Genomic DNA, 10,252 nt, shown 5'->3' with positions numbered 1-10,252 from the left:
GCCAGAACTTGATGCTAGATCGTGAGGATAATGCAGGTTTTACAATGGAGACAACAGGAAGACCTCTATGGGGAAGGTTAGATATATACAACTTCCTACATGCAACTTACTTTCATTTCTGCTTGGAGCATTGAAATGTATAATATGTATCTGTCATAGCTGATTATTTTATCAAACATTAATTTTCTGCAGTTGGAACATTGAGGCACAATCTCAGAAATTCTACACCCCAGAAGTGTTTGAAAGGTTCCAGAAAATGATTTCAACATCAACAAGGTTTCATCCAATTCATGTTGAAGCAGAAATCTTAAGTTTTGATCTTGTTACGAACATTGGGCTAGATAATAAAACATATCTTGTTGAAGTTGTTGCTACAGAATCATTGTATAGTTGTGGCTGCAACTTATTCGAGATGTGTGGTCTATTATGCCCGCACATCATCAGGGTAATGGTGCACCTAAATGTCCAGGAAAAACCATCAAGGTACTTGCTTCATCGCTGGTCTGCTGCGGCAACAACAACTCCACCTGAACCTGGCGCAAACAGCATCAGATTTGGCATACCTACAACCAACACTCTGAAGTACAATGCACTATGCAGAAAGATGAACAATCTTGCTTCAGATGCTTGCTATGCTGAAGATACATATGCAATTGTTTCAAGCATGGTTGATGAAGCATGTAAATTTGTAACTAACATGAGGAGAGTTCGAAATGGATTTCAGCAACAGCCAGACAAACTACAAGAAGAAATACAGCCACAACAACATGAAGCAGAACTCCCGAATAATGAAGCACATGGAAGTGGCAACCTGCGAAACCCACCCAGGAACAAACCTAAAGGTCGTCCGAAGGAAACAGAGAAGAGACATAAGCCTTTGGTTGAGCTTAGAGATGAGGCAAACAAGAAGAGACATAAGAAGGCGAGTGAACCCAAGTCCAAGAAGGAACCTGCTGCAAAAGTGAAGAGGAAGGCAAGGGTGAAAAAATGTCCCTACTGCAATGAAGAAGGTCACACGATACAAGAATGCACGTGAATGAAACTTGCAAGACAAGCTGACAAAGCGAAGGCTGCATGGGTTGAGTTGAGGCTATAGATGATGCGATAATGTTTAGTGCATAAATTTAGTTGGATGGAAATTATTAGTACATAATTCAAAAATTATTGTAAGAAACACATCTATAGGTTGACACACAAAAACCTGCAATGCATATGCTGTTCAGTCTACACTATCTATTTTAAAGCAACATGTGGTTGCTTGTAAAGCATTCCTACACATGGTTTGAAGGAGAAATGTACCAGAACCTATATTGGTTGAAGCATTAGTTAAAAGTATTAGTAGCAGAATTTCAGGTGGTATGAAGCACATATATAGTGTGTTTGCAGCATGATTTTTGGCAAAAAAAAAAATGGTGGTTATTTTTGGTTGATAATGTTTTAGCATGAATGATAAAAATTGGTGGTAGCTACTTGTCCAACAAATTGCATTCTCCTATTTGAGCGAATTGCAATCGGGTGTAGCCGATGTTTTCTCTCCTACGCAATACGCAGCTAGGCTGCAGATCAAGCAGAGACTGCACGTCAAGCCGAGCAGTTTTACAAATCCATCTATGCATGCTGTTGAACGGCATGGCCGCAAGGTATGCCGCCGCATACCCGGCATACCTTGTGGGTCCGCCACTGATCATGAGGAGTTCCGGAATGATCCGGATAATAAGATTCATATATGGGAAGTCACATTCCAAGTTTGGGAATGGTCTGGTGAATTTATGGAAGGTTCCGGAAGGTTCTAGAATCATCCGAAACAATTCACTATGGCAGGTGGAGTCCCGGAAGGACTCCACCAGCCCTAGCCGACCCACCAAGTGGGTGGAATCCACCTTCATGGCCGGCCATATGAGAAGGAAAAGGGAGGAACCCCTCTTAGATCTAGGTTTCTCAATTTGGTAAGTTTTGGAGTTGGACTTCAATGTGGTTTTTGGGTGAACCCTAGGTTTTCCACCTATTTAAAGGGGAGAGGAGGGGAGGAGCTGGACAACACTTGGCCACACCACCAAGGGAACCAAGATCCGGCGCCCTAGCCCCCTCTCTCTAAACCCTAGCGACTCCCTCCTCCACTTATCTCCCGCGCGGCTTACGGTGAAGCCCTACCGGAGTTCTCCACCACCAGCGTCACCACACCACCGTGCTGCCAGGATTCCGAAGAGGATCTACTACTTCCGCTGACTCCTGGAACAGAGAGAAGGACATCTTCATCAATACCGTACGTGTGACCGAGTGCGAAGTTGCTGCCCGATTGTAGCACCGTCAAGATCTTCTATGCGCTTTTGAAAGCGGCAAGTGATCGACTACATCATCCACAAGATTTATCTCGTTAATGCTTAGCGACCTTCGAGGGTATGATGATCTCATGTCGTTGCTACCATCTACTAGATTAGATCTTGGCTTGTTATCCGTTCTTGCGGTAGGATTTTTTTGTTTTCTATGCTACGAATCCCTACAACTTGCACACTAGACTTAGTTTGAGGGCAGTCCCTTGAGCTTCCGTGTGAGCCAATGTATGAGGCCTTACTAATGTTTTCAATCTCTCTTTTCATCTATACTTGTGAGCACGCACACCTCTAATGGCATGTGTTCTTGTGGCAGACTGAGAAGCTGAAGCTTGGATCACCTACTAAGAACCCTGACGAGGGACCATCGAAGAAGAGAAGGGCGGCTAACATCGACCACTTCCAGGACGAGCTAGTGTCGGATCAGTTCCTGCGCATCGTCTTCAGACCCACCTTCAGCGGGCTCCTGATCCCTCAAGATTTCATCTAGGGTTTCGGAGAAATCCCTTCCAACATCATTGTCTGCACCAACATTGGATGCAGCTGGAGGATGACTACGATGAGAGAAGGCGATGATGCATACACCAACCAGGGGTGGGCGGGCTTCGCCGTCGCCCATCAGCTCTAGGTAGGCCAGTGTTATCGCCGGATTTTAACCAAAGTAGGAGATGGGCCGTGATGGAGATGGGCTTAGAGGCTATGCATACAAAGTGTTTCTGAATCGGCCTTGTGCGAGAGTTTGGGCTAGATTGCCCGTATATCTGTACATTATGGTAGATTACATTTCAATTTAGAATTAAGAGATAGAGTTGGTTCGTACACAGTTAGGTTTATTCCAAAGATAGAAAGTCTACGGACTATAAATATGTACCTAGGGTTATTGAGAAAGGAGGACGATCACGTTCACAACAAACACAATCTAGGCGCATCGCCACCCCTTGTTTCGAGGGTTTCTTCCGGGTAAGCGTCATGCTGCCCAGATCGCATCTTGCGATCTAGGCAGTATCAGTTTATTCGTTGTCTTGTGTTGCTCGTACTGAAGCCTTGTTGATGGCGAATAATACCATTATCATAGATGTTTTGGGGCTAACATTGATACTTTTCTGGTATGTTTGCTTAGTTATGCTGCCCCTAAATATCTAGCTGCCTTTGCACCTATCTTAGGTGTAAAGGCAGCATCTTGCTTGGTCTTTATTTAGTAGATCTGTCTGTTATGGTTGTTCCTTGTTCTTCAAGGATTAGTTTGATATCCGCATGGTTAGGCCTTGCAAACGGGTTGAACGATCCAGTAGTGCGTAAGGTATGGTTTGCCGATCCAAGAGGGGTTGTTCCGGGAATCGACTCTGTGTTGGTTTTTAGGCCTCTTTTAGGACTAGTTTTCTGTTATCTTTCGTATTTCCCAGGCTCAACTACGCGTAGGACGTTCCAATTATGCGGTGAAAGCCCTAGACTGTCGTAGATCGATTTAACTTGGTATTGATGAAGCAGGATCCCCATGTTATCATAGATCCAATACGAAACATGGGTCAATCGGTTCTTTGAGCCGATCCACGGGGTAACCTGAGAGCCGATCGAGGCTCAGATTTAATGTTTACGTGTCTGCCATGCAGGAAACTAATTGAAGTAATCCATCACCTTCCTGACCAGGTATAGGTCAGGTGGCACGCCCTCGCAATAGCCAGGACGTGTGCCGGATTTTGCGGGCCGTCGCCCGAGGGACCAGGGCCCACCACCAGTCCTGGGAGCCTCCCGGCTCTTCGTGTTGCTCGTCGCTGCTCGCCGGTGGGTTTTGGCAGGCAACATATTCTGGCACGCCCGGTGGGACATTCTACAAAGCAATCGCGTCAACATCCGCAACTGAGATGGCGGACGCACCAATCACGTACGAAGATCCGCCCGAGGAGCACAAGAAGAAATATGATGATATTAAAGTCGTCTTCGAAGCCGATCTCATCGGCTCTTTCGAGAGGACCCGTAAACATGGCATTAGGTGGAAAGGGTTCTCACCCGAAGGCGTTCTCGATGAAGTAGATCCGTCTCTCCCTTCGGAGGAACGCACCGTAGCTCGCGTCGGAAGTTAATTACATGGTGGCTCATTCTCTACACCGTCATTCCGAGAGCCCGGTGAACGCTTTCGAGCGCATTGCGGTTCGCGTGGTTCGAGAAATCATGAAGCATCGATACTCTCCGTCGTGGCCTGCCCTAGGGACTCACCAGGGAGAAATACCGTTCCGGCACCGGACCGCAGCCGCCATTCGCGCTTGCAGCTCCGGAGCCACAGGGTTCACCGGCATATGTCGTCTACAAGATTGGAGGCGATCCCGGCGATTACCAATTCCCGTATGAGCCGCCTAAAGAAATCCCACATGGATACGTGTGCACATACGTGCCGGATCGCAATAACTTGGCGCGCACGAACCAGATTGCGACAGGAGGGATTTCGGAGCGGACGCCGATAAACAGGCGTGGCTAGCTAAATATGCCACCGGAACGAGTCATGAAAGCTCAACCCCTGCAGCTCATACCGTGGAACAGATCAGTACAATCTTGAGAGACCAGTTCGGCATCCTGCCAAAGAGGAGAACAGTCGGCTATTCCAAGCCGTACCCCAACGAATATGATCTGATTCCGCTGCCGCCCAAGTATCGGCTCCCTGAGTTCTCAAAATTCAACGGATCAGAAGGGTCTAGCTCAATTGAGCATGTGAGCCGATATTTGGCACAGCTTGGGCATGATTTCAGCATCGAACCCGTTACGTGTAAGGTTTTTGCGCAATCTCTCACAGACCAGCTTTTGGGTGGTACACCTCGTTGCCACCAGTATTCGGTCCGGACGTGGAAGCAACTGGAAGAGCAGCTTTCATGTCCAATATCACTCGAAGCTACCGAGGTCGGGCATTGCTGATCCGGGCGCAGTGCGGCAGAGCGGGGAGAAACGGTATCGAATACATTCAGCCGTTTCAGACCGTCAAGAACCGATGCTATTCGGCTCGTTTAACCGAGAAAGAAGTGGTCGATCCGGCAAGTGTTGAGCCTCGCAGCGCCGATCAAGGATCCGGCTTTCCAAGTGGAATACAATCCACCGGCGCACATGGTCCAGTAAATTAACATTGTATGAGCAGCGCCACCCGTAATTGTACCAAGAAAAGTTCAAACGCTCGATAGGCCCGGTCGAGGCGTAAGAGATTGGGGACTCGCGGAAGACCGGAAGTAGCCGTGGCTGAATGGGCTCGGGGGCAGATCCCGTGTCCCGCAAATGGGTGAAACAATAAGGGCCTCGCAAAAGGGTTTGACTTCGATGTAAGCAAAGCTGAGCAGTATATTCGATTTATTGCTTAAGGAAAAACAACTGAAGTTACCCGAAGGCCATAAAATCCCTACGGCGCAAGAAATGAACGGGAGACCGTACCGCAAGTGGCATCACTCGCTCACCCATATCACCAATGACCGCAAAGAGTTGCGTCGAGCAGATCCAAACGGCGATAGAACAAGGCCGTTTGATCCTTGGTCAGTTTGCTATGAAAGTGGACACGCAACCGTTTCCTGGCGTCAACATGGTGGAACACAATCACTCCACGAGGCGTCAGCTAGATTTCTCATTCGGTGTTAACATGGCAGGGCCTGTATACCACTATGGCAGGGATAAAGAAGAAATCGGTCACTCCCATGGCAAGGAAAAGGAGGAGGCCGGCCCACGCGACCGGCCCCGATATGATGACAGACGGTACATCACCGAGGAACAAGTGAGAAACGTGCGGTATCAACGACCGCTCTCCGCGCATATCCTTAACAAATATGAGCGTCAGTACGACCAACGCCGGCGGTACGACATAGATGACGAAAGATATCGTCGGTCTGGTGTAGACAACGGAAAATATCGTCGGTATGATAGAGACGACAAAGGATATGAGCACCGCGCTAAGGGGAATTCAAGAGAGCAGGAAGACATGGACAGACACTGGGATTGATCTTTCTTTAAGCACTGCTGGGATTCAGGAATGAGCCGATTGCCTACAATCGACAACTGCCCGGAATGTAGACAGCAGAAGGAGGACACAGTTGAGGTTTCAGTGTTCAAGCTGTCTAGGGCCTCTCCCACCTCGTAATCGTACGAGCCGAGTCATCTCGAGAGGAAGATTTCGAGGAGTCGAAGATGAAGAAGAAGATAGATACCACCGGCCAAGGTGGGGCCCCGATGGACTCGACCACTCCCAAAAGCGTAGGGTTCAGCCGGCTACGTAGCTTGGAGGAAGCCGAGGCGCAATACCCGCACACGTTGAGGAAAGCGCGGCCCGATCCGGCCGTGAAAATTCAGCAAACTTTGGAGGCGGAGACTCGTCCACGTAAGAAAGAATGGCGCCCCAAACAAGTAAAAGCCGATGCGAAGGCATCGGCCGGCACAAATATGGTGTTCATACTTCCGTCGGAGTTTTGTGCTCCAAGAACCGAAGAAGTGCCGGTAGCACAGTTTGACTGCGGCCCACGGCCAGTTATCTTTGAAAAGCCACGAGAGAAGAGCTACAAATATTTGAAGGCCCTGTACCTAAGAGGTTATATCAACGGGCAGCTGATGGCGTGTATTTCACACGTTCGTTGGGCAACCCCAAGAGGAAGGTATGATGCGCACAGCAGCAAGTTTTCCCTCAGAAAGAAACCAAGGTTTATCGAACCAGGAGGAGCCAAGAAGCACGTTGAAGGTTGATGGCGGCGGATGTAGTGCGGCGCAACACCGGAGATTCCGGCGCCAACGTGGAACCCGCACAACACAACCAAAGTACTTTGCCCCAACGAAACAAGCTGAGGTTGTCAATCTCACCGGCTTGCCGTAACAAAGGATTAACCGTATTGTGTGGAAGATGATTGTTTGCAGAGAAAACAAGTAAAACAAGTATTGCAAGCAGATTTGTATTTCAAGTATTAAAGAATGGACCGGGGTCCACAGCTCACTAGAGGTGTCTCTCCCATAAGATAAAAGCATGTTGGGTGAACAAATTACAGTCGGGCAATTGACAAATAGAGAGGGCATAACAATGCACATACATGACATGATAAGTATAGTGAGATTTAATTGGGCATTACGACAAAGTACATAGACCGCCATCCAACCGCATCTATGCCTAAAAAGTCCACCTTCAGTGTTATCATCCGAACCCCTCCAAGCATTAAGTTGCAAACAACATGACAATTGCATTAAGTATGGTGCGTAATGTAATCAACAACTACATCCTCTGGACATAGCGCCAATGTTTTATCCCTAGTGGCAACAACGACAACACAACCTTAGAACTTTCTCGTCACTGTCCCGTGTGTCAATGCGGCATGAACCCACTATCGAGCATAAGTACTCCCTCTTGGAGTTAAAAGTAAAAACTTGGCCGAGCCTCTACTAGAAACGGAGAGCATGCAAGATCATAAACAACACATGTATAATAACTTGATAATTAACATGACATAGTATTCTCTATCCATCGGATCCCGACAAACACAACATATAGAATTACGGATAGATGATCTTGATCATGTTAGGCAGCTCACAAGATCCGACAATGATAGCACAATGGGGAGAAGACAACCATCTAGCTACCGCTATGGACCCATAGTCCAGGGGTAGACTACTCACTCATCACTCGGAGGCGACCATGGCGGCGTAGAGTCCTCCGGGAGATGATTCCCCTCTCCGGCAGGGTGCCGGAGGCGATCTCCTCGGATCCCCCGAGATGGGATCGGCCGCGACGGCGTCTCGCAAGGTTTTCCGTATCGTGGCTCTCGGCACCGGGGGTTTCGTCACGGAGGCTATTTGTAGGCGGAAGGGTAGGTCAAGAGGCGGCACGAGGGCCCCACACCACGGGGCCGCGCGGCCAAGGGGGGCCGCGCCGCCCTAGGGTGTGGCCCCCTCGTGGCCCCTCTTCGTCTCTCCTTAGGACTTCCGGAAGCTTCGTGGAAAAATAGGCCCCCGGGCTTTGATTTCGTCCAATTCCGAGAATATTTCCTTACTAGGATTTCTGAAACCAAAAACAAGCAGAAACAAAGAATCGGCACTTCGGCATCTTGTTAATAGGTTAGTTCCAGAAAATGCACGAATATGACATAAAGTGTGCATAAAACATGTAGATAACATCAATAATGTGGCATGGAACATAAGAAATTATCGATACGTCGGAGACGTATCAGCATCCCCTAGCTTAGTTCTGCTCGTCCCGAGCAGGTAAAACGATAACACAGATAATTTCTGGAGTGACATGCCATCATAATCTTGATCATACTATTTGTAAAGCATATGTAGTGAATGCAGCGATCAAAACAATGTATATGACATGGGTAAACAACTGAATCATAAAGCAAAGACTTTTCATGAATAGCACTTCAAGACAAGCATCAATAAGTCTTGCATGAGAGTTAACTCATAAAGTAATAATTCAAAGTAAAGGTATTGAAGCAACACAAAAGAAGATTAAGTTTCAGCGGTTGCTTTCAACTTGTAACATGTATATCTCATGGATATTGTCAACATAGAGTAATATAATAAGTGCAATAAGCAAGTATGTAGGAATCAATGCACAGCTTCACACAAGTGTTTGCTTCTTGAGGTGGAGAGAAATAGGTGAACTGACTCAACATTGAAAGTAAAAGAATGGTCCTCATAGAGGAAAAGCATCGATTGCTATATTTGTGCTAGAGCTTTGATTTTGAAAACATGAAACAATTTTGTCAACGGTAGTAATAAAGCATATGCATCATGTAAATTATATCTAATAAGTTGCAAGCCTCATGCATAGTGTACTAATAGTGCCCGCACCTTGTCCTAATTAGCTTGGACTACCCGGATTATCACCGCAATACATATGCTTTAACCAAGTTTCACAAAGGGGTACCTCTATGCCGCCGTACAAAGGTCTAAGGAGAAAGCTCGCATTTGGATTTCTCGCTTTTGATTATTCTCAACTTAGACATCCATACCGGGACAACATAGACAACAGATAATGGACTCCTCTTTTAATGCTTTAAGCATTTGACAACAATTAATTCTTTTCTCATTAGAGACTTGAGGATGTTTGTCCAAAACTGAAACTTCCACCATGAATCATGGCTTTAGTTAGCGGCCCAATGTTCTTCTCTCACAATATGCATGCTCAAACCATTCAACTCAAGGTAGATCGCCCTTACTTCGTACAAGACGAACATGCATAGCAACTCACATGAAATTCAACAATGAGTTGATGGCGTCTCCCAAGAAACATGGTTATCGCACAACAAGCAACTTAATAAGAGATAAAGTGCATAATTACATATTCAATACCACAATAGTTTTTAAGCTATTTATCCCATGAGCTATATATTGCAAAGGTGAATGATGGAATTTTAAAGGTAGCACTCAAGCAATTTACTTTGGAATGGCGGGAAAATACCATGTAGTATAGGTAGGTATGGTGGACACAAATGGCATAGTGGTTGGCTCAAGTATTTTGGATGCATGAGAAGTATTCCCTCTCGATACAAGGTTTAGGCTAGCAAGGCTTATTTGAAACAAACACAAGGATGAACCGGTGCAGCAAAACTCACATAAAAGACATATTGAAAACATTATAAGACTCTACACCGTCTTCCTTGTTGTTCAAACTCAATACTAGAAATTATCTAGACCTTAGAGAAACCAAATATGCAAACCAAATTTTAGCATGCTCTATGTATTTCTTCATTAATGGGTGCAAAGCATATGATGCAAGAGCTTAAACATGAGCACAACAATTGCCAAGTATCACATTACCCAAGACATTTATAGCAATTACTACATGTATCATTTTCCAATTCCAACCATATAACAATTTAACGAAGGAGAAACTTCGCCATGAATACTATGAGTAGAAACCAAGGACATACTTGTCCATATGCTACAGCGGAGCGTGTATCTCTCCCATAAAGTGA

This window comes from Lolium rigidum, chromosome 6 (assembly GCF_022539505.1).
Source record: "Lolium rigidum isolate FL_2022 chromosome 6, APGP_CSIRO_Lrig_0.1, whole genome shotgun sequence".
NCBI lineage: Eukaryota > Viridiplantae > Streptophyta > Magnoliopsida > Poales > Poaceae > Lolium > Lolium rigidum.
Note: the sequence above shows the minus strand (reverse complement) of the source record.